We start from the raw sequence: 25,604 nt of genomic DNA, 5'->3' as shown, positions 1-25,604 counted from the left end.
TCAAGAGCTATTATATACTACAGTCGTGGCCAAAAATATTGGCACCCTTGCACTTTTTTCAAATAATGAACCATTTCTTCCAGAAAATTGTTGAAATTCAAAAATCTTTTGGTATCCACAAATGTATTTCTTTGGTGTGCAGTGGAACAACACAAAATAAGCTGAAAAAATTACTAAATCTTAGCTTATACCACACAGAAATCCTAAAATGGCCCGGACAATATTATTGACACCTCTTAGAAGTTGTTCGAAATAATTAGGTTTCAAGCAGGTGATTCTCCTTTATTTTGGAATTGAACTCACCAATGGTGAGTTGCAGGTGCCGGCAATATAAAAATCACTCATTCAACCAGTTTGAAAAGAGAAAAGGAGTCATTCTGCTGTTTTGTGTCACTGTGTGTACTGCAATGAGCATGCAGAAAAGAAAGAAAACCAGAGAATTGTCTGAGGAGGTCAGACAATAGATTGTAGCCAAGCATGGACAATCTCAAGGCTACAAATCCATCAACAGACACCTTGATGTTCCTGTGTCCATCGTACGCAATGTTATCAGGAAGTTTAAGGCCCATGGCACTGTAGCCAACCTCCCTGGACGTCGCTGCAAGAGAAAACTTGATCGAAGATTGCAGCTAAGGATTTTTAGAATGGTGGAGAAAGCACCTCAATCAACTGCCAAACAGATTAAAGCTTACCTTCAGACACAAGGTATGACAATTTCAACTCGCACCATCCGTCACCAATTCAATGAAAGGGGGTTCTATGGTAGGAGACCCAGGAGGACCCCACTGCTGAGAGAGAGACATAAGAAAGCCCGACTGGAGTTTGCCAAAACACACCTGAACAAGCCAAATTCCTTCTGGGAGAATGTCCTGTAGACAGATGAGACAAAATTAGAGCTTTTTGTTGAAGCACATCATCTCTATGTTTACAGAAAACAAAATGAAGCCTTCAAAGAAAAGAACACCTTCCCTACAGTCAAACATGGTGGAGGTTCAGTGATGTTTTGGGGTTGCTGTGCTGCCTCTGGCACCGGGTACCTTGAATGTGTGCATGGTATCATGAAATCAGGAGATTACCAAGGTATTTTGGAATGCAATGTTCAACCCAGTGTCAGAAAGCTGGGTCTGCGTCGAAGGTCATGGGTCTTGCAGCGGGGCAATGACCCATTGCACACTTCAAAAAGCACCCAGGAATGGTTCAAGACAAAACGCTGGACTGTTCTGAAGAGGCCAGAAATGAGTCCAGATCTAAATACCATTGAACACCTGTGGGAAGATCTGAAAACAGCAATTGGTAGAAGGCACCCTTCAAATCTTGGAGAACTGGAGCAGTTTGCATAAGAACAGTGGACCAAACTGCCAGTACAGACGTGTAGGAAGCTCTTTCGTGGCTATAGGAAGCGCTTGACTGCAGTTATTTTGTCCAAAGGCTGTGCTCCCAAATATTAAGTCCAGAGTGTCAATAATTTTGTCAATGCCATTTCTCTCACCTTTATTTTCTGATTCAAAAGGATATATTAATAAATCCTGAATCAAAAACAAAGGTTCTGTAATATTAACAGTGAAATAAAGAATTGTGGAGACCAAATACTTTTGTCAATTTCAACTTACTTTTAGAGAAAATTGTGAGTTATTTGAAAAAAGTGCAAGGGTGCCAATATTTTTGGCCACGACTGTAGATATTTGCATATATTGGTGAAAGGAGAAGTGGCGATGTGTGTGTGTGCATGTGTTATAACCGCGCCCGCGACAAGCTAATTGTATTAACAGGAAATGGTACGAACTCGACTCCTCTCATCCACTGATATGTCTCATATATTCCATATTCTTGCAAGTCTGATTTGCATTCAGGAACAGAACAATTATGATTAACCATTTTCAGATTACAATTCTATTGTCTACATGCTGAAATTTTTTTTTTTTAAAGACGGTTTTAAATACAGATTTTGCGCAAGCAATGGCAGGTTAAAAGTGCTCAATGAGCATAACCGAATCACTGTAAACACACACAGCACATGTGCTTTGGTCTCATTTAGCATTCAGAAATTCATTCAAGAAATTCAGATTTAAAAAAAGAAAAAAAGAAAAGAAAGAAATTCAGGTTCGTCATTTTGAAAATCTGCGTATTAGTAGAGAAATATTTATCTTCACTAATAATATATTACTACTACAACTACGGTCCTACTAATACTTGTTTTAATGGCCCCAATTATTGAATATTCTTGTGGGGTTGGCCAGTGAATGTTTTTGGCCCAAGTCTTTCACAAACTGGCTCGACAGAAATGGCATTCTTCTTCTTCTCCTTTCATAAGCAGCATGGCTGAGAGTAGCATCATTGGCTGAGATGGGGCAGCGAGAGCTCGCCTACTCATCACAAAGAGACACTGGGATTTTAATGTCCACCAACTAATGCTGGGACATGGGATGCCCAATTTAACGGGATGGAACAAATATTGATGCCTCACCCTGCCTGCGGGAAACAGAATGACAGCTTATAGCTAGGCCAAGAATCGAACCCAGGCTCGACAGACAGCTCAGAGGCGAATGAGCACGCCTCAAAGTAATCCTGCCAGCCATTCTTACTAAAATACAGTGCCTTCAGAAAGTATTCACACACCTTGACTTTTTCACATTTTGTTGTGTTACAGTCTGAATTTTAAATAGATGAAATTGAGATTTTTTTTTGTCACTGATTACACATAATATCCCATAATGATGTCAAAGTGGAATTTTTAAAAAGAAATGTTTACAAATTAATTCAAAGTGAAAAGCTGAAATGTCTGGAGTCAATAAATTATTCAACCCCTTTTCTATGACGCTCCAAATTGAGCTCATGTGCATCCAATTTCCGTTGATCATCCTTGAGATGTCTCTACAATTTGATTGGCGTGCACCTGTGGCCAATTCAATTGATTGGACATGATTTAGAAAGAAACACACCTTTCTATATGAGGTCCCACAGTTGACAGTGCATGTCAGAGCACAAATTCGATCAGGCAGTCCAAGGAACTGTCCATAAAACCCCCCGAAATAGAGTGTGCGGAGGCATAGATCTGGGGAAGTGAAAAAACAAATTCTAGAGTGTTGAATTTTCCCAAGAGCACAGTGAGCTCCATCATTAGGAAATGGAAAGAATGTGGAACTACACAGATTCTTTCTAGAGCTGTCCGTGCAGCCAAACTGAGCAACTGAGCAAGAAGGACCTTGGTCAGAGAGGTGACCAAGAACCCAATGACCACTAAAACAGAACTACAGAGTTCCTTGGCTAAGATGGGAGAACCTGCCAGAAGGACAACATTCTCTGCAGCACTTCACAAATCTAGTCTTTATGGTGGAGTGAATAGACGGAAGCCACTCCTAAAAAAAATGGCACATGACAGCATGTCTGGAGTTTGCAAAAAGGCACATGAAAGACTCAGAGAATGAGGCAAAAGCTTCTGTGGTCTGATGAGACAAAAATTGAATTATTTGGCCTAAATGTAAAGCGCTACGTCTGACGGAAACCAAGCACATTTCATCACACATCTAACACCATCCTTACCGTGAAGCATGGTGGTGGCAGCATCACGCTATGGGGATGCTTTTCAGCAGCAGGGACTAGGAGACTTGTAAGGATAGAGGGAATAATGAATGGAGCCAAAACAGGCAAATCCTTGAGGAGAATCTGCTTCAGAGTGCAAAAGACCTTAGACTACGGCAAACATTTACATTCCAACAGGACAATGACACCAAGCATAGAGACACAGCAACACTGAAATGGCTTCAGAACAAGAACATGAAAGTCCTTGAGTGGTCCAGTCAAGGCTTAGACTTGAATCCCATTGAGAATCTGTGGAAAGACTTGAAGATTGCTGTTCACCGACGCTCCCCATCCAACATGATTGAGCTTGAGCAAATCTGCAAGGAAGAATGGGAGAAACTCCCCAAATCCAAATATGCAAAGCTGATGCAGACATACCCAAGAAGACCTGAAGCTTTAATCACTGCCAAAGGTGCTTCTACAAAGTATTGACTCAGGGGGCTAAATACTTAAATAAATTAAGTATCTCTGTATTTCATTTTCAATGTATTTGTAAAAATTTCTAAAAACATGTTTTCACTTTGTCATTATTGGGTATTTTGTATAAATCGGTGACAATTTTTTTTTAATATAATGCATTTTAAATTAAGGCTGCAACACAACAAAATGTGAAAAAGTCAAGGGGTGTGAATTCTTTCTGAAGGCATTGTACACTTGTGCATACAGTATTTTAAATAATAATACTGTCATGTCCCCAGGGTTAACACCCACTGAACTGAAAATATATAGAATGACCAATGCCATTCACACCACACAGGTGGAGATGTAGCTACCGGGCGCCATCTTGGTTGGCACTCCATGCTGGGCGATGGTGATTTACGTCATGCGTTTGCATGTAATTCAGAGCGAAAAGCGATTGCGTTTTTTCACTTTTTGTGCGATCGTTTTTCAATAGGAAACCTATCACAGTTACTACAACACTTTCCTTTATCCTTTCCTTTTCACAAAAAAAATTTCGAGAACAAATATTGTTAATTTGGGAGCGTGAAGAACTCGGGACATTTTCATGAAACTTGCGAAGAGTCTGTCCGAATTATTTCACAATGATTTGTTTTTGGTCAAAATTGAAAACATGAATTTAGCTGTCCTTTTATTACGTATCAAAATAATGCAAACTAAAGTGATGAAATGTAATCAACTTTATTAAGTAGGCCCAAACGGTTGGCATAGTGAGCAGCCAGGAGAATGTACATGTCTGTGTGTACAACGTGTGTACATGTAATGTTTGTAACGTCTTTGAAACAGCTGTGAAACGTCTTTCCACACCCTTCCGCAACCGATTGGAGCAGTTTATTGCAGCACAAAATGGCATTTTAACAGTTGTCTGGCTTTTAAAATCTGGGACACGTTCAAAACAAACGAGATCCGCGAAGCGAGTCGGTCGAGTCGTGCTAACCAAGATGGCGACACGGCGGCTACACTTTTCACGGAGTATGAGCGTTCTATATATTTTCAATTCAGTGTTAACACCCAAAGAGGACGAATGACTGAAACGGGCTTTAACTCAGACTCGTATTGCGAACTTCACGGGATTATCTTTTCGCACGTGCGAGAAGGTTCGAAGTCTTACCTGATCGGACGGCCGACACTGGGTTAGTCCGAACCCACAAACAAAGAAATGAAACAAGACAAGAAATTGAAAATCAACAACTAATTATTTAATGGAAATAATGCAAGCACAATAAAATGTTGAGGTAAAAATTAATAGTAATAGGCTAAAGGGAGGGACCCTCCACGTGGACTCAATTACAGACACAGGGAGAAATAAAAGAAAAGAAAATGATTTGGTAATCGGCCGGCACTCAGCTTTGCAGTTCAACTGAGGGCTTGTCGACGTTTGTCGCCTCCAAACCACCGCGTGGGAAGCGCACAAAATGGCACGGAGTCGCGCTCCTCGACATCCTAACGTGAGGTACTTCTCGCGATGCCGACTGCCCCGAACCTCTCTTGTTCAGTCTCTTTCCACAAGCGCACACGAACCAAAGATGTGCCACCATCCACCACCAAGCCAGAACAAAGAGAAAATGTGACCGTCTCCAACGAGCGCCAGGACAAGAAGAAGCGAAATGCGACTGCCTCCAACAAACGACAGCACAAAGGGACCAAGATGGTGAGACGGCATCTTTTTACACACTTTTATTTAACTTCAACTGAACTTTGTTTGTCCCGTTTCAAATCTTTGAGCCGTTCATTTTCTAGGTTCCATACGTCCTACAGAGCTGAGATTTGGCCCACGGTCCTCTTTTCTGGTACATTTTCATCTATCAAAATTTAATTACGAAAATATAGTTTTAAAAAATTAAAAGAAAATAGGTTTAAAACTTGAAAAAAAAATTAAAGTGTGTAGCCCTAAAATATGTTTTTTCGTTTACTTGTTCCTTCTTGTTCCTCTCCCAGCTCTTGAATGTTCCACGCTGACGTCACACTGTCCAATCACCGAGTGCTACTCAATCATCCCATCGCTCCTCCACCAATCACGAAGGCCGGGGCGTGGCCTCCTTGTTACGAGTCGTTGAGGGGGGGGGGGGGGGGCGGAGCCTAATCTCTGTTCGGGAATGTTCGGATGACGTCGTACCCTTGTCGATCGGCAAATGTGTTTCTGTCGGACCTGGCGGCGTGGTGAGCGCATGAGTCCCATTACAGCGCTACCATTGTTTTACTGAGCCCTCAATTTACTGGCTGGCCGAATGTAATAGAACCGAAGGGAAGACCACAGGAGGCAAATTACACACTGGGGAATTAATCTTTAAGCCCTATAATTAATTAGCACAAAGCCACACCCCTTATGGCAACATCCAAACGCTCTTACCTGGATAGACGGCCTACTTACGTACATCGAGATGGCTTCTTCGCGGCATACGGAGCATTCTAATCTACACATTTCTAACTTCCCTAAGGTATTTCTGTCAGGTCTCAGATTTGTTACTGCTTAATGCTCAATTATAAATGCCGGTTGACTGACGTATTACCACGTAAGCTATGTTATAAAATGCTGTTCTATAATGTTATTTCATGAGTTAATAAAATGTATTCGAACCTTAGGTAGGCTGCTTGAATCGTAGACATAAATCCTTTGATAAATTGCCAAAAACATTAACTGTTTTGTTTAATGACAGTGACGCCTGAGTTACAATGAGGTTTTTGCTTCAGTTTGTGTTTAAAATGAGGTCATGCCGGACAATGGTATACGTGTGCTTTTTTCAAGGCTGGTCATAAAACCACGCCCACATGCGCTTGTTTTTGCGTAATGCAAGTAGAATGACATGAACCTATCGTTAACTATATATATTTTGTTTTAATCTCAGCAACGCATGACTCTGTATAAACATGCTTTGGATTACTCCTGTACACAAACCCATAAAATATATGGGTTTGTTTGGCTAAGCATACACTCTTCTCTTTGTGAGTTACAGTTCTGTTTTCTCGGAGCCCAGAAAAACAATTGGTCCAAATGATAAAGGAAAGGCTGACTCCCCCGAATGATAACGGTGGGAGGGACTCTCCCAGTCGCTTCGTTCTCTCGGAGATTTTTCTGATAAATCGTATTTGGTATATAAGTGAATGAGAATCAATGCGTTGGCAGGAAGGCTTGACTTGGCATGTTCTTGCTGTAGATTGCTGTAGACGTCGGTCTCCTCCGGATCCGTATAAGTTGGCTTTAAAAAAAAACTGCGTCATTTTTCAGGCTATTTGTGGACTTCTTTGCAAACGAAGAGCTGATTCTTCACAGATGGTACCAGGAGTGGGGTGTCAACAGACGCGGAGGACGGGAAGCGGAACCCGGGCGACGGAAGGAAGGCTGCTCGAGGCCGGGACGCTGGCACTCTAATTTGATTAAGGTGAGCAATTGTCTTATACCAGAGGGCTATCTTTCCAAATTTGTACCTTGCTTCTTCGAACGGGTTCAGTCCGCTTCCCTGTCATCCGCGCTGTCTGCACTCGAACAGAATTGTAAGTAAAGGCTCATTTAGGCCTCAGAATGACGTGGTTTTGTTAAAGCCAGGATAAACAAGTAAGGATAAACAAGTAAGGACTTAACAGTAAGCTTAAAGTTACAGTTAGCACCAGGAGGGGAAAATGAGGTCGGACAGCCATATAGGTTGAAACCAGGTGGCCAAGATTTTTCCAGGAAGGAACAGCCCAGAGACAAGATGGGGTATGCCATTGCATGCCAGGGAACGAAGGGCTGTGGCTAAACTTAGATAGAAAGCCATAGGAACATGGCCAGTAAAAGGATTTGCGCAGGATATCGGTGAAGATAACGTTCGGTAAAAGGGAAGGGGGGAAAGTGAGGTCGAGCCAGGCCGAGAACTTTCCAGGAAGGAACAGCCCAGAGACAAGATGGGGTATGCCATTGCATGCCAGGGAAAGATGGGCTGTGGTGAACTTAGAAGGTCCAGATAGAAGCAGGCCAGGACCTGGTGGACAAGAGAAAATAAATAAGCTCACAGGAAATGGGCCAGGTGAAACAATTAAGGAGGTAGTTAAGCAAGCAAATCAGCGGCTAATGCCGCTCGTCCATAATCCGGACCAAGACCCCGCGAAAGGGGAGGTAGCCACCATGCCCCCAACCCCCCCCCCAAGACCTGAGCTCAGCCCCGGGGCTCTAGGCAACACCCCAACACCCCCCGCCCTGCCTCCCCTTTCCACCTCAACCCACCCCCCCGTCCAACCCGTCCCAAAAAATCCTTTTTCCTTGAATGAGAGACGTAATATGAATGAGGATATGAATGAGGAATGAATGTATATTGGGATATTAATTGACGTGTGTGTCTGGCCAATGTGTTTGTCTGTGTGTCATGTGCAAAGCAGAGGGTTTCGGTGTGAAACTTTGTAAGCGATCTGCTCGACTTGGGGGAAATTCAGGCCGGGAATGTCCATTTTAACGTCTATCCGAGAGAACAGGCGAGGTCCTGAACTGAGTCCGGATTTTCATCTGTTTGGGAGTTGTTTGGGAAGCGAATTGATATAAATCGGGTCAGGAAAGCACCCGGAGTGCCCTTGTCGATCTACTGTTGATATGAAGCGGTTTCTTGGAGATGGTTGCAGAATTCGAATCAATATGTGTGTTTTACTTGAATTGAAGAGTTCATTCAATGGCAGATATTGTGTATTGTATGTGTGGGATGTATCGCTGAGGCAGCTCACCTTTGGAATTGGTGTCATATAGTGCATTTTGGGTCAGAGAGGTCAAGCGTCGGAGATCCTGTTAGCTAGGGATGAGTTCTGACAGCTCAATGTTCTGACAGCTCACTACATGTCAGGTCGTAGATTTGTTATGACAGCACTTTGTTATGACAGCCGACTGCATGTCCCAACGCGAGGTACGCGTTGAGATGGTTGTGCCAGGTCGATCGGCGATCTCTGAATTTAAATCGGATTTTTGTCATGTGTGTTGTGAAATTAAACGTCTATCCGAGAATCCTGGCAATGTTCGTTTAATTATCTGCTCAGAGTGCTGGCGATAACTCGCCCACTCTCAGAGGAGGATGTGTGCCCAAATGCATTGTGGGTCATTTCGACTTTGCTGGATGTCGGACGTTCATGTCAGATGAGCCATGTCGGAATAGTGGCCGGCTGCGACATATATGCCAGGCAATGTCACAGGACGAATACGTTACTTATAAGATGGATTTTTATTTAAGATGGATTTATAAGATGGATAGATGGATGGATTTATTTAAGATGGCTAAAATAAACGATTTCAAGACAGAGTAATTAATTTCCGGAGTCAAGTTCCAACAGGAAGTCTTGTTCATACAGTAAGGTACAGTGCGGAGTGGCGGCTGGAAGATGCATCGAAGCATTTGGGATGATCGATGCGCCGGACAAAGGGTATGCTGGCGAACGATGCTGATAAGGTTAAGTTATTAAAACGCATATGGGTCTGGAGGCAGATAATGTGGGACAAGCTGCCTCACGGGCGCTGCAGGGAGAGTATTTGGAAATTCAATAATTTGAACAGAAATGTCACGTTTTCAACAGAACGCTGATCCGAGGAAGGAGGACGGTTGAGGTTTCAACTGCCGGTATGTGGTGTGGCTTGTGCCAAGGTGTGGGCGCGAGGAGGTGTGTTGATGAAGCGTTGTGCGAACGAGGAAGGATGTGCGAAAGGTGTGCACCAGGTAGAGAGGTGCTGCATTGTAGAGCACGTACGGAAGTCCCTGGACGGATTGTGACGGTTGTTGGATTCGTAGAAGTTAGCATTATGCTATGTAGAGCCACATTAATGGTCATTTGTCCATTGTCGCCGGACTTGCATTACTTGTGGGATAATAAAGCGCTGGTTACCCCAATTCGAAGTTTGACCTTTTAAAGTTTAGTTGACCTTTGTTCGAGATATGCAAGGGAAAGGTCAGAGGTAATTCACTAACCTTGGAAGAACGACAGGCGGAGTCAGTCTACAGGGTGTTGCTTTAACGACAGGATATAGAACCTAAATCTGGGGAGAATATCGGGACATTATATTGTGGGTAAAACCAAAATCATGTACATAATTAGTGGACAGAGAATACAGTACGCTTGGAATTTAATTTAACCGGGCCGAGCGGTGGGGATTTGAGATGGATTTGAGTCACGTTAAATGGAGGACATTTGTGAGGATGAAGAGATGCAAGTAACGTGGATTAAATTGTGGTATCACGAGTTGGGTGCCAGAGATATTGTGGTTATTATAACTCACTGATTATAGGGGGCGCCGGGCGCACCGAGTACAGATCGGGTTGCATGATGGAGCACGCAGGCATGGATTTTGGCTTTGCGAGGCCCCGGATAGAAATTGGCATTTCGATGCTGTGGATTATATTGTACCTGCCCGGAAAGGGGATGTCCTGTGCTGGGGCTGGCGACATGCCTCTGTTATTTGTCTGTCTGTCGGTCTGATTGTAAGTCTTTGGTACTGGGAGGGCTAATTGAGTGCTCAGGCGTCATTGTTCCATGGAGGCAGGAGCTGTGAGTCACAAAATGTAAATGTAACACAGAGAGATGAACAGGACAACAATGGAGTTTATATGGACGGGTTTGGGGATGCAACTTCGTCCGGGGGTTTTGGTCCAGCCTGCAAGGAGTCCAGGGGCTTGTTTTAGGGCTGGGTCGCCAAAAATGGGATGCTGTGCCCATCTGGATGTAAAATTATCCATCAAGGACGGGGAATAATGTGCAGTGTGATTGGGTAAGAGGTAAAGGCCATAAAACACCAACCCCATGAGGAACGAAATAAATGGAGAGATGTTGGGATCACATGATGGTTGGGATTGAAGAACAACCTACTGGGATTTCAAACCTGTGTTTGGGTCTGGGGCAACTGGGTGATGGGCAACAGTGTATGAGTGAGTAATTATGATCTGTTTAAGTGTAAGAGGCGGTGGAGAAGAAAGGGGTGATGAAAGGTTATTTGTTTAGTGTGAAGTAGGTTGGTTGCTTATTTGTCACAGTAAGATGAGAGTTGTGTTTTTAAGCTTGGTCTTTGAATGAATTGTTGCTTGGAATGTGTTGATTGGAAAAGTGATTTCTGATCGCTGATCCGATCTGGTTTTGAATTGTTTGATTTAATTTTGAATTGATTGGAGGTAATAAGGATTTGTGTTGATTTCCTGATTTGAGTTCATCTGGAAACAAAGACAGATGGGATTAATGTGTATATCAGGAACATTTTGGAAAGAAATATGGATATATGACATTACTAAAATATAACCAAGCAATTGAGAGTTCTTGGGTTAATGGGATATAAATAAATGCATCTACAAGTTGATGGTTTATAAAAATTTAGTTCTGGATGATACTTAAACGATGAACAATGTTGGCAATATACAAAGAATGTGACTTGTTTTTGGGGGGAAAACATGTGGTTTAAAAATGGTTGGCTAAGTTTTAAAGATGGAGATGTTTCGCAGAACTCTTATGATTATTTATATGAGTGGTGGACTATTCCATGGCGAAGCATTTTTCAGTTTTTATGATTAAGGTTTAAGGTCTTTATGATCTGTTTAGTGTATTTTTCAAAGGAGAGGGTTTTGGTCAATGATGATGCCAAGATTCCGGATGTGGATACTGGGAAACCATCGATGTTGGGGGGAATGAAGATTGGTGCGATGGCCGGGATGGCCTGATCTGAAGCTAGAATTTTATTTCAGTTAGGCAGTTTGTCAGGATAGAGTGGGTGGTGGTGGAGCACGATTTGGTGGAGATGAAAAAGCTGGATGTCATCGGTGAAGCAGTGGAATTGGAGACCATGGTGCATTGGCTATGGTGCATGACGGATTAAGTGACCAAGGGGGGATAGGTACAGGACGAAGAGGAGGGGGCCAAGAACTGAACCTTGGGGGACACCTTAAGGGGGAGTGAATTGTGGTGATTAAGCTGTTGTAGATGCTGTCAATTTTGCTTTGGATGAATGGTCCAGGAAGGAAGGAGGGTGCAGGTGGCACCAGGTGTGAGTGCACAGGTGTGCACCAACAGGTGTGTGGAGCAAGGTGGTGGTATCCAGGGAGCTGAGGAGTTTGTTCACGTTGTAAAGTTTGTTTATTTAGTTTGTTTATTGTAGAGAAGAGTGCTTTTGGGATTCCGGAGCCAGAGTGGATAATTTGAGAGTAGTAGGTGGTCCTTGTGGGCTTGGGAGTGAACTGATTTGGGTTTAATAGGCACAAGCTGGTCTAAACAGGGTGAGGAGGATGGTGTGATTGATGATGTCAAAGGAGGCGTCGAGGTGAGGAGGATGAAAATGTTGAGGTTGCCGGCGTCAGAGGAGAGAGAAGGTCGCTGGTGATTTTGAGGAGAGCAGTTTCAGTACTGTGGCTGGAGCAGAATCCGGATTGGGATGTTTCATACAGGTTATTGGCAGAGTGGTGATGTTTGAGTTGAGTGGCCACAGCACGTTCCAAAACTTTTGACAGAAAGGGTAGATTGGAGATGGGTCTGAAGGTATTTAGGGTGTCAGGGTTTAGTCCAGGGTTTTTCCAAAATGGGGGTGAAGTTTCACGAGTTTTTGGGGAAATCGGTATGTGAAGCTGGATTAAGTTGGAACTGCTTGATGAGCCATGGAGATGGATTGGGTTTTGTTGTTGGTTGTCTGGGAGTTCGGTTGTTGCATTGCCAAAGGTTTCTGTGTGGTGGACACACTCGTTGGCTGTTGTCTTGTGTGACGTGGATGGAGATGTATGTGGCTGTGTGTGGCTGCCTGGAGGGGAAGGCGGCTACAGTGGTTGATATTGGTTGTGGGTTGTCCGGGGTGCTTCGATTTGCATAAGGGGTGAAGATTGGGATATTACATTATTTTGAGTAAGTATTGGCATGAGTAATTACAGAAGTAATTATGAGTTATTATGAGTAATTAGTGGTATGAGTATTAGTTATGAGTTCCAGGTGTTGAGCTAGTTATGCTAGTTATCCAGCTAGTTATGAGTAAGTGATTATTTTAGTAAAATTACATGTTTCACTGTGTTGTTGATCTGGGGACAAGCTAGTTTGATGGGTACCCTGGGGTCTTCAGCGTGTCTATGTGTTTGTCTGGCTGTTACACTAGACTCTGGGATGTGTTTTCATGAGACGAATTTCAGAATTGATGACAATTCAGTGAGTATGGTGGACAACGTGAAGTGGCTGGAGTGAAGGAAGGGGTTGGGAAAGATGGACCCCCTTCACGAATACCCAGTAGGGTAGCTTAATTTCAGACATAACAGTGGGAATCTATTGTGAGCGAATCACAGTGGGTGAGGAAAACATTGTGTGTGACCAGACACCAGAACTGACCAGAATTGAAATTGGAAGTAGACCAGGTTATTTCTATTATTTGTTTATTCGTGAAAATAAATAAATAATAGGGGGAGGTTCATGGAGGTTAATGGTGGTTTGTTTGTATTAATCGAGGTTAATGGTGGTTTGTGTTTGTGTTAATGGAGGTTAAAGGTGGTTGGTTTGTGGTAATTCTAGTTGAAACTCTCGCTGAAGTAATTTTCGTTTATTTTTATTTTTTGATTCGATTTGAGAGTTGAGATGATTGATTTTTTATTAATTTTATAATTTTATTTTTATTGATGTTGGAAACAGGTAATGGGATGCTGAGAGAGGGATTGAATTTAAAAATTGAATATTGGATAAAATTGGATCCACTTGAAAAAAAAAAAAAAAAAGTGGATTAGGAAATTGGAGAAAAGGTGTTCTATGAAACTATGAATTGAATGAATTGAATCTATGAATTGGAGACCTGTAGACCAGGCGCTCCCAGGAGACTTGTGGACCAGGTGTTCCACCAGAGGAAAAAAGACCAGGTGTTCGTGGAGCACTTCACCTGCAAGAACGCCTTGGAACCAAGGTGGAAGGGACCAGTCCAGGTGTTGCTGACTACACCAACGGCAGTCTTTTGCGAGGGCAAGACTTCGTGGATCCACGCCACGCACTGTAAGTTGGCCATACAAACACCAGACACTACACCACAGCAACCACAGTAAGGATGGGCCTAATCATAGGTACAATACTATTGATAGCGACAGCAGCTAGGGGAAACTCCGATTCCAATAGATGCGAAAACGAAACCCGACACCTCACCGTAACATGGGGACAAAGAGTATCACTACCATGTTTCGAACAGAAAGCCCTGCACACAAATTGGGTGAACATAAATTGGCTAGCACTGTCGGCAGGGCCTGGACGCGTTGGCATGGTACTACAAAAGCAACGAGAGTTCCGGGAAGACGGGCAAGCTAGCATTAAGACCTTGGCCCAACCAGGATACAAATGGGGAACCCCTGATTTTAAGCTACAAACACGCACGCGCCTAGAGAAAGGCATGACTATGCAGGTCCGGTGCAGCGTCTGGACCCCTGGCGCGGCCGGTGGCGAAAAGAACTACATACCATGCATCGAATACATACTCACGCCACAACCCCAGAATAAGGCCCCAAAGAAGGGTGAAAACACATATTGGAAAGTGGCCAGGGAGGTGGCAACAATTCAAAATAGGACACACTGCTGGTCGTGCATGCGCTTTCCCCAAGCAGGCACCACAGGAATACACATGATAGTGCTACCTCTGTCCCTCAATGACCTCTGCTCACAACCTATCGATTCCCCATGTTTAGTCACCACGCTGGAAAGAGAAGGGGTTGACAACGGCAAGAGTTGCAATCGACAATTTAATTATCGCCCGTCAATGATTGCCCATGTGGCCGAGAGGCCTGCCCCCGTCTGGGTCAAACCACAGAAAGGGAGGGTCTGCCTCCAGGGTTCCGGCCACTTGCGTATGGGAGAATCAGAATGCGCCTACACTCTCCCCGGAAAGCTGGGACAAGGGAGCTCGGGGATTACATTACGAATAGTACTGCAAGATAAACGCAACCACAACATAACGGCTATAACATTCTCTAGGGGGGTTAGTAGGATTAATGGGGTGGTAAAGGGACTCCAGTGCTTATCCACCCACCTGGTCCCACCCCATGGGACAATGTTTATATGCGGCGACAAGGCTTACCCCTATTTACCAAATAATTGGGGGGGCACATGTTATCTGGGTTCAGTCCTTCCTGACGTTGAGATACTGGATGAGCTAGACCCAAAGTCCTTGGACAGGCGTAATAAGAGGTCAGTCATGAATGAAGATGGAACCACTAAACTACACGGGAGTCTATGGGAAAAGGTGTTTGGTTTCTTCTTCCCAGGAGCGGGCACAGTCATGGATAGTTTCCGAATAGACAAATTGGCTTTGACCCTAGAAAAGGTGGCAAACGACACCGCTACGGCTCATGACATACTATTGGACACGGTAATTCACATGCGTACAATGGTGATGCAGAATCGGGTGGCTTTGGACATGCTCCTGGCAGAGAAAGGAGGGGTATGCGGAATTATAGAGGGAAAATGTTGCACTTACATACCCGATCCATCTGAAGGAGTGTCAGCCGCAATAGTGAGACTAAGGGAAACTAGCCACGCCCTGACGATCGATCGGATCGCGCGCGAAAATTCTTATACATTTAGCTGGCTCACTGACTGGTTCCAGGGATGGACGGGCACCATAGTGAAGTGGTTATTGACCGCACTGGCTGTGATAATCGGGATAGTAATTTGGGGGGCACTAATGAAATCTCTAGTCCTCCTCTGTATGAGAAAGTATTTTACAGGATGGAAAGTGAAAAAGCCGCCGACAACGACTATGGTTCTGACCACAGAGGCCGTCGACCTGAACGGGTCCTTCAACAAGGCAGACGTGACCGGCGCTCCAGAAAATTGCATTGAATTTTGTGACGACTGTGATACTTGTGTGGATCCCATGTGGGAACTGGCTGCTGCCTGTAACGGTGTATGTGATGACTGTGATACTTGTGCTATAAACCCCTTGCGTGTACTGGCTAACGCTGCTTATGTATTACAAGCGGACAGCTGCACGCCCCCTTCCGACCCAACTATGGATCTGATTGCGACACTGGGTCTGGCGGTCGAGGGACCCGACGTGGATATCCTAGACCCGCAAGCCGACCAGGCGCCCATGGGAGACTTTGACATAAAGGAAGTCCCTCTCTTTTCTTCAAATGTTTCGGATCTCTTTGATCCAAATGTTTCGGATCTCTTTGATCCACATGTTGCGGATCTCTTTGCTTCAAGTGATTCGGATTCGGATTTTTACGCTCTGTACCCTGACCAGGAAATTGAGACACAAGATACTGACGACATTTTGTATTCCCCAGAACAGCAACACGTGAGGGACCTCATGGGCATGACCGTTGATTAACTTCGAAGATCTGCAAGGACTGCGTCTGCAAAGGGTGGGGGGAGCCAGTTCCGCAGGGGAAGTGATGCACCCTCTGGCGGAGCAGAACCTCATCTGGACCAGACGTCTTCGTTGTGGATCCGAAACGTTAATGGACTTTCATGTTCTGAGCCCTCAGGCTCCGAGCACGCACCACACGACACGTTCGCCAAATGCACGGGCGAGGCGCTTTGGGCGCACGATATGCCCTTGGGAGATACCCGCATTACACAATTATTTTTTAATACCCGCATTACGCAATTATTTTTCACTAAAGCCCGATGTGGCACGTTGTCTCTTGAGATACTTTGTCTCGACGAGACAAGAGGAAGGAATGTCAGGTCTCAGATTTGTTACTGCTTAATGCTCAATTATAAATGCCGGTTGACTGACGTATTACCACGTAAGCTATGTTATAAAATGCTGTTCTATAATGTTATTTCATGAGTTAATAAAATGTATTCGAACCTTAGGTAGGCTGCTTGAATCGTAGACATAAATCCTTTGATAAATTGCCAAAAACATTAACTGTTTTGTTTAATGACAGTGACGCCTGAGTTACAATGAGGTTTTTGCTTCAGTTTGTGTTTAAAATGAGGTCATGCCGGACAATGGTATACGTGTGCTTTTTTCAAGGCTGGTCATAAAACCACGCCCACATGCGCTTGTTTTTGCGTAATGCAAGTAGAATGACATGAACCTATCGTTAACTATATATATTTTGTTTTAATCTCAGCAACGCATGACTCTGTATAAACATGCTTTGGATTACTCCTGTACACAAACCCATAAAATATATGGGTTTGTTTGGCTAAGCATACACTCTTCTCTTTGTGAGTTACAGTTCTGTTTTCTCGGAGCCCAGAAAAACAATTGGTCCAAATGATAAAGGAAAGGCTGACTCCCCCGAATGATAACGGTGGGAGGGACTCTCCCAGTCGCTTCGTTCTCTCGGAGATTTTTCTGATAAATCGTATTTGGTATATAAGTGAATGAGAATCAATGCGTTGGCAGGAAGGCTTGACTTGGCATGTTCTTGCTGTAGATTGCTGTAGACGTCGGTCTCCTCCGGATCCGTATAAGTTGGCTTTAAAAAAAAACTGCGTCATTTTTCAGGCTATTTGTGGACTTCTTTGCAAACGAAGAGCTGATTCTTCACATTTCTTTGTTTACCCCCACAAACGTAACAATACGTTGGAATTTATTGGACTACTGCAAGTATCTCATTCCATAAACCACAAACACTTTAAAAGTTATATTTAAGCACAAACTGGTTATATACCAAAGACCCACAAGACCCTTGAAGACCCCGAACACCCTTAAGACTATTTAAGACCCCAAATAAGACCCTTTAAGCCCTTGAAGACCCTTAAGACCCCAAAGACCCTGAAAGACCCTTTTAACCACCAAAGACTCACCCTCCTTGATTTTTACAGCTCAATGATCTATCATTACAAACCGCTGCCTTTTGGAGTGACTCACGATTTGATCAAGAAAAGTAAAGAAAAACAAAGTAAACAGCCTGATACATTTCAAGATAAATTACTCACCTTTGAACAGGTAATGGACTACTCCCTAGTGGAAGAGGTGGGTGTGATTTCAGATAGTTACATGGGTTTGTGTGGTGCTGCACCACAAAACCACTCATCATATGTCAAACTGCAAGGACTAGTATTTCCACAGACTGGGAGGTTGGGAGTTATACCATGTTATAACCACATATAACCACAGTTATAACTATAAAAAAAGTTATAACTCAGTTAGAATGGAAGAAACAGTGTTTTAAAGGCTCGTGTCACTCTGCATCGCGGACAAGTATAGCAATGCAAGTATAGCAATCACCAGAACATTGATCGAAGTATGCTATAAGCACCGTGGGAAGCGAGGTGAAGTGGAAAGGGAGATTGTTTAACGGGAAACGACAATCGATAAATAAAGAAATGTTCTCTTCCAAAAAACATCATCGCAGGTGGAGGCAAATGGGCCAGTCAAAGTCTGTGCTATGATTGCCAACATATGGTTGTTTGTCAATGCTCTGTACTTTGTAAATGCTGGGCGTCAATCAATGAAGCATCACGCACCATTTTACAGTCTTTGTTATGACTGGTTCGGGTTTCGAACCACCGACCTCCCAGACGCAGAGCGGGCATTAACCATTATGGCACCGAGTTGAGTTAATAGCAAGTGTTGCAGAACAATTTACCCCTCCTGTTCCCCTCTTACACAAAAGGTACTCCTCTTACAGAAAAAGGTACCCCTTTTGTACCTCTCTTACAGAAAAAGGTAGCCCTCTTGTACCCCTCTTACACAAAAGGTACTCCTCTTACAGAAAAAGGTACCCCTCTTACAGAAAAAGGTAGCCCTCTTGTACCCCTCTTACACAAAAGGTACTCCTCTTACAGAAAAAGGTAGCTCTCTTACAGAAAAAGGTAGCCCTCTTGTACCCCTCTTACACAAAAGGTACTCCTCTTACAGAAAAAGGTAGCTCTCTTACAGAAAAAGGTAGCCCTCTTGTACCCCTCTTACAGAAAAAGGTAGCCCTCTTGTACCCCTCTTACACAAAAGGTACTCCTCTTACAGAAAGAGGTACCCCTCTTACAGAAAAAGGTAGCCCTCTCATACCCCTCTTACACAAAAGGTACTCCTCTTACAGAAAAAGGTACCGCTCTTACAGAAAAAGGTACCCCTTTTGTACCTCTCTTACAGAAAAAGCTAGACCTCTTGTACCCCTCTTACACAAAAGGTACTCCTCTTACAGAAAAAGGTAACCTCTTACAGAAAAAGGCAGCCCTCTTACAGAAAAAGGTAGCCCTCTTACAGAAAAAGGTAGCCCTCTTGTACCCCTATTACACAAAAGGTACCCCTCTTACAGAAAAAGGTAGCCCTCTTGTACCCCTTGCATCAAGGCTGTCCATGACTGGGTCATGAACGTTTCCATATTTTAGAAAACACCCTAAATATTCCTGTACTCCACCCTCAGCCAGGGTCGGTACTTGGGATTTGATCAGAGTACCACCTCACAACGGCCCAAGGCATTGCGGTATATTTAAAGTGCGAATGCCAGTATACGGGACAGCCGGCTTAACATATACCCCTATAAAGCCCTGACAGCTACAGATAGTGGGAGAAGTCAACAAACACAACTCGTGGAAGAAGTTACCAATGAGTAGTGGGAGGAGCTTATACCTGAAGATCGTAAAATGATCCACAGCTGCAGGTAGTGGGAGGAGCTACATCTGCAGGTAGTGGCAGTTGCTAAGCGCTACTGAGAGGCGACAGTGACAGCCAGGACACAAAACACATCATTGCAGATGTAATATATAAACATTTCGGTTTTATTATTGTAATCGTAGTTATTATGGTAATTTTATTAAATACCCTTATGGATTGAATAAGGTGGAGGTGTTAATTAAGCGATATAGCTCATCCCCACGAGACGTGCCTCCCACGACCGTCGGTACGTAACTGTACCCTTCCCCACGATGCGTTCATTATACGCTGCGTGCGTGACAATCACTATCAGTATCACGATGGCTATTTCCGGCCGATTTTATAAATAATAAAACGGTTCATAATGTGGGAGGTCCGAGGTTCGAATCCCGGTCGAGTCATACCGAATATTTCATACATGGTACGTGCTGCTTCCTTGCCTGGTGCTCAGCATTTACAAAGGTACCACTGAGACTGACAAAGAACGCTGAGAAGGCAACGGCAAACCACCCAGTGCAACAAAGTGCAAAGAAACTGCTTCGGCAGCACCGACGCTCTGTGAAGAGTATGGTTCAGGTTTGTTTGTTTTTACATGGAGTAAATGCAATGACAACACTTACAGTTTTATTGTTGTAGCACTAGCAGAGACCAGAACAGGGTACAAATGACGTAAAATCGCGAAACCAACTAATGTAATAGATAAAAGACAAACGCTACTTTTGTACACGATTTCCTCACGTGTCCGACTGCGAAACGCGGTGACATCAAAACGCCACTCGCGCGATTGGTCCTTGCAAAATAAGGGCGTGGTCAATGAGCCTTTCCTCTTGCTGATTGGCTGAGGCACGTCATCCCAGAGTGGACCGTTGTGCCCGACGGGATGAACGATTGAACGTGGACAGTGTGGCCAAGTTTAATATGAAGATTAGACTTGGGTCTTGGAGGTTCGAGTTTAAGACTTGCTGTGGTCGTCATTAGCACAACCCATATTATTATTCACAGGAAAAGGGTTTCTTTACTTTATTCACGATCCTTAGAGTCTGGGGAAAAGAAGAAGAAACAACCCGGTCATAATAAGCCAGTGGCAGTACAGATAGTTCTCAACATTTTATACCTCGGACCAGACTTCACAACCTCTTTCTTATACTTTCCTCACCCCTCTTTCTCTCTCCCCTCTTCTGAATTTAGTTTTCTCAATTTCGTTTTCTCCTCACACCTTGCTTACGTAATATGTTGGTGCGTGCAATAAATGAGAGAAAACCTCCGTTATTTTGTTATCATGCTGTCTATAGTGATATTACAATTTTTTCGAAATTCCCTTCAAATTAACAAATGGTATTCAAATCCAGGTGACATCATGCAAGACTAGTACTAGTAGAGGCCTGTAGTAAAAACACCACGACAGAAAAACCTGAGCGTATTATTATATTAGAAGCTTCTTGTCCACTTGATATCAACCCCAAGAGGACGAGTGGACCCGTTGGTCTATTGGAGAAGACTAGTGGACCTGTTGGTCCATTGGAGAAGACTAGTGGACCCGTTGGTCTATTGGAGAAGACTAGTGGACCCGTTAGTCGATTGGAGAAGACTAGTGGACCTGTTGGTCCATTGAAGAAGACTAGTGGACCTGTTGGTCGATTGGAGAGGACTAGTGGACCCGTTGGTCAATTGGAGAAGACTAGTGGACCTGTTGGTCGATTGGAGAAGACTCGTGGAGCCGTTGGTCGATTGGAGAAGCCTAGTGGACCCGTTGGTCGATTGGAGAGGACTGGTGGACCCGTTGGTCCATTGGAGAAGTCTAGTGGACCCGTTGGTCGATTGGAGAGGCCGTTGGTCGATAATGATGATGTCATCGGTCACGTGGTTCGGCTGCCATCTTGGAAAAACGGAAAAACTTTGCACCACTATATCTCCAAAAGTGCTGAATAGAAACAATTGAGACATGGCTCATTGTAAAGAACTCTCCATGGGGAATAAAATATATTAATGATGATGTCATAGGTGCCTCCATTATGACGTCATAATTCAACAAGTACAAAACTTCATCTGATCAAGATGAAATTTATTGAGCATCATCAAGGAATAAATTAGTTTAGAAAACAAATAATGATGACGTCATCGGTCACGTGGTTCGGCCGCCATATTTGTCCAAAATGGCCAATAAAAAAGTACATTCCGGCAAGTCCTCGGTCTCTGACCGATTTTTCATTATTGTTGTTAATACGGTTATTATTAATGAATATATGATTTGTTACAATGTTATCTTTTTTTTTTGTTGTGCCCCCGCCGCCGAAGTCGCTGGAGGCATTATGTATTCGGGTTGTCCGTCCGTCCATCCGCGGTATGGGCTAAACCGCGTTTTTCTCAGCAACCACATGTCCGATTGAGACGAAACTTTCAGGGTAGGAGTGACACCCTTACAGAATGTTTTATGACAATTATGACATCTTCGGCCACATGGTATGACAGCCATTTTGGATTAAAAGCTATTAATAAAAAAAATTATTTCTCAGAAACCAATGAATGAAAAAATTTGAAACTTGCCACATTGTCAAGTACTCCCAATTGGGAACAAAAGTATGATAATGATGACATAATCGGTGAAGAGGTATACCAGCCAAAAATGTTTTAATCAAATTCCTTATCCTAAAAAATCTTAAATTGCATGCACATCATCTATGACCCATTTCTATTGTAATATTAAATTTATGACATCATAGGTCACGTGGTTTGGCAGCCATCTTGAATAGATAAACGAACCTTAACCGATCAACACGAAACTTCACAAACGTGGTCCCCTACATATACATATGCAAAGTGAACATTTTAAAGGTCATACGTCATGTGGTATGGCAGCCATATTAGCTTGAAAGCCGATATTTAAAAAAAATTCCTTCTCTGAAACTGCGTCACCGATCGATGTGGAACCTGTCATGGCTGGTGAAAATTTGATACTTGAAAACAGCTGAAGGGATTTAAATTCAAACTTGTTTATTTTTAGGACATTGAACGATGGCATCTACCCTTGTGGGATTATGCGGAGGCATATTGGCGACACAGTCGCATTGTTCTAGTTATTATCCTCGCCAGAGGAGAGGGTGTTGCATTTGAGTCCATTTGTTTGTTTGTTACTTGCAAAATCGCAGATTTTTCAAGTATATTGGTCGGTTCCGTTTGTGGTTCTGTCTGTTTGTTTGTTTGTCTGTTTTTTTTGTCACCGGCTTACAGGTCACAATTCCAAACCGATCGTCACGAAACCTCACCAAGTTGTATAAGTCGTCCCAATTGAGAAGCCTATTGATTTTGAGGTCAAAGGTCAGAGGTCATCTGGAGGTCAAATTTCTAAAATCGCCATTTTAAATCCGATTGACTTGAAAATTGAATAGCATTTGTATATCAAATGACTAAATTGGGAAATGAACTATTTTTTAAGTCAAAAGGTCAACTTAAGGTCAAATTTAAAAAATCATCAATTTTCATCTAAAAAGCCGTCAATTCTCAACCGATTGACTTGAAAATTGAACAGCATTTGCATATCGAGTCACTAAATTGGGAAACATACTATTTTTGAGGTAAAAGGGTCAAAGGTCAACTCAAGGTCAAATTTTTAAAATCAGCAATTTTCATCTAAAAAGCCGTCAATTCTCAACCGATTGACTTGAAAATTGAACAGCATTTGCATATCGAGTCGCTAAATTGGGAAACATACTATTTTTAGGTCAAAACGTCGAAGGTCAACTCAAGGTCAAACTTCCAAAATCACCACTTTTTATATGAAAAACCATCAATTTTCATCCGATTGACTTGAAAATTGAACAGCATTTGCACATTGAGTCACTAAATAGGGAAACCAACTATTTTTGAGGTCAAAGGTCAACTCAAGGTCAACCTTCCAAAATCATCATTTTTCATCTGAAAAATCGTCACTTTCTTCCTATTGACCCGAGCTTTGATCAAGATTGTCAATTTTAATCTTGATGAAATGGACAATTTGTTGTATCAATGGTATTTTTTTTCTTCGGGGGGGGGGGGGGGGGGAAGGGGGGCGGCGTATTTTGCAAGTATTGTGCTCCGCATGACGTCTTCTTGTTTGTTTGTTTGTCTGTTTGTCCGCACAGAATATGATTTTATCTGCAACCGTTGGTCCGATTGACAGAACATTTTCACCATAGGTGCAACTCCACCTGTAAAATTTTTCAATGATAATTATGACGTCATAGGTCACGTGGTTCGGCCGCCATCTTGGAAAAACCGAAAAACTTTGCACCTCTATATCTCCGAAAGCACTGAATAGAAAAAATTGATACATGGCTCATTGTAAAGAACTCTCCATGGGGAATAAGATTTGTTAATGATGATATCATAGGTGACTCCATTATGACGTCATAATTCGACAAGTACAACAATTCATCCAATGGAGATGAAATTCTTAAGCGTCATGTCGGCATAAACTGGCGGAGAAAAAAAATTAATGATGACGTCATCAGTCACGTGGTTCGGCTGCCATCTTGGAAAAACCGAAAAATATTGCACCTCTATATCTCCGAAAGCGCCGAATAGAAAAAATTGAGACATGGCTCATTGTAAAGAACTCTCCATGGGGAATAAGATTTGTTAATGATGATATCATAGGTGCCTCCATTATGACGTCATAATTCGACAAGTACAAAACTTCATCTGATCAAGATGAAATTTCTTGAGCATAATCTTGGAATAAATTCGTTTAGAAAAAAAAATGATGACATCATCGGTCACGTGGTTCGGCCGCCATATTTGTTTTAACACAAAAGCCTTAAAAACCACTGAAAATACATCCTGGCCAGGGTTTTTTTTTTGTTTTTTTTTGTATACTGAATCGAGGCTCGTGAAAGAGCTGACATTTACTTCGACCGCATTTACTTCGACCTTCGACCATTTACTCCAATAGACCAGAGAGTTTGCAATCTTTGATTGCCCTTTTTCTTGTTTATTTTGTAATTAGAATGCCATGCCATGGAAGGACTTGTTAAGATGCACTCTACACACCTTAACATGCCGTGCTTTTAAAACATGGGAATTCTTCCGGATTATTTGTAGTTAATTAGCCTAATCCACTCAGGAAACAATGACGATCATTTCGGTGTGTCACATTGCACATCAGAAAGTTGCAGTAGAACTCCACAAAAAACATCTCTCTCACACACACACACAACACACACACCTCATCCATTTATAGTAGACTAGCACTAGCAGAAGTACCCGGCATTGCCGGGTGGGGGAGGGGAACGGGAGGGGGAGGGGGAAGGGAAGGGGAGGGGAGGGGGAAGGGAAGGGGAGGGGAGGGGGAAGGGGAGGGGAGGGAAACGGGGGGGAGGGGAGGAGAGGGGGGAGGGGAGAAGAGGGGTGGAGGGGAGAAGAGGGGAGGGGGAAGGGGAGGGGGAGGGGAGGAGTGGGGGGAGGGATGGGAGGGGAGAGGGTGGGAGGGGGGAGGGATGGGAGGGGAGAGGGTGGGAGGGGGGAGGGGGAGGGATGGGAGGGGAGAGGGTGGGAGGGGGGAGGGGGAGGATGGGAGGGGGGAGGGCGGGAGGGGGAGGATGGGAGGGGGGAGGGCAGGAGGGGGAGGATGGGAGGGGGGAGGGCAGGAGGGGGAGGGGAGGGGGAGGAGGGAGGGGGGTCGGGCAGCTTCTTCTCGGTGGTCACCCATAAAATAGATTTGTAAAAATTTCGGCTGCTCACCTGGTTGAGGGTGGATAGAGCCAATGAGGTGGTATACCTGGCCTTGCACCTTGAATGTAGGCATGAATCCTTGCTCAGTGACGACGCGATCTGCTCCAAACGAAGGAGGAAGTGTCTGGATTGTGCGATTCCTTCAGGAAGTGTCTGGATTGAGTCGTAGTTGATTGAAGTAGTTCTTTCAAAGGTTCCGGTGGAGATTGGAGAGAAGGCAAAAGGACATTGCCTCCCCTGCAACACATTCCTGGTGTTTCTCCCTTCCATTTCAAGGCATGGCAAAACTGACAGGTGAACGACATGGAGCCAATATCAACGTTTGAGGAGTACTCAGTGTTCGGATTGTAACTGAATGCAGCCTTCTCCC

The 25,604-nt window shown here is 43.6% G+C and overlaps 1 protein-coding gene across 2 annotated transcripts in view; it reads right to left on the bottom strand.

Moving 5' to 3' along the window:
* DHCR7 (7-dehydrocholesterol reductase) overlaps positions 1-20,314 on the bottom strand; it is a 47,353-nt gene extending 27,039 nt beyond the window's left edge. The window contains exon 1 of one of the 2 annotated variants that reach the window (XM_068122835.2): positions 20,149-20,314. The gene's annotated coding sequence lies outside the window, so the exon portion shown is untranslated. The remainder of the gene's footprint in view (positions 1-20,148) is intronic. The other variant, XM_068122836.2, reaches the window with a different exon arrangement.
* Between the last annotated feature and the right edge of the window lie 5,290 nt (positions 20,315-25,604).

This window comes from Myxine glutinosa, chromosome 7, assembly GCF_964187855.1.
Source record: "Myxine glutinosa chromosome 7, kmMyxGlut1.1, whole genome shotgun sequence".
Lineage (NCBI taxonomy): Eukaryota > Metazoa > Chordata > Myxini > Myxiniformes > Myxinidae > Myxine > Myxine glutinosa.
This window is presented reverse-complemented; position numbering and strand designations above follow the sequence as displayed.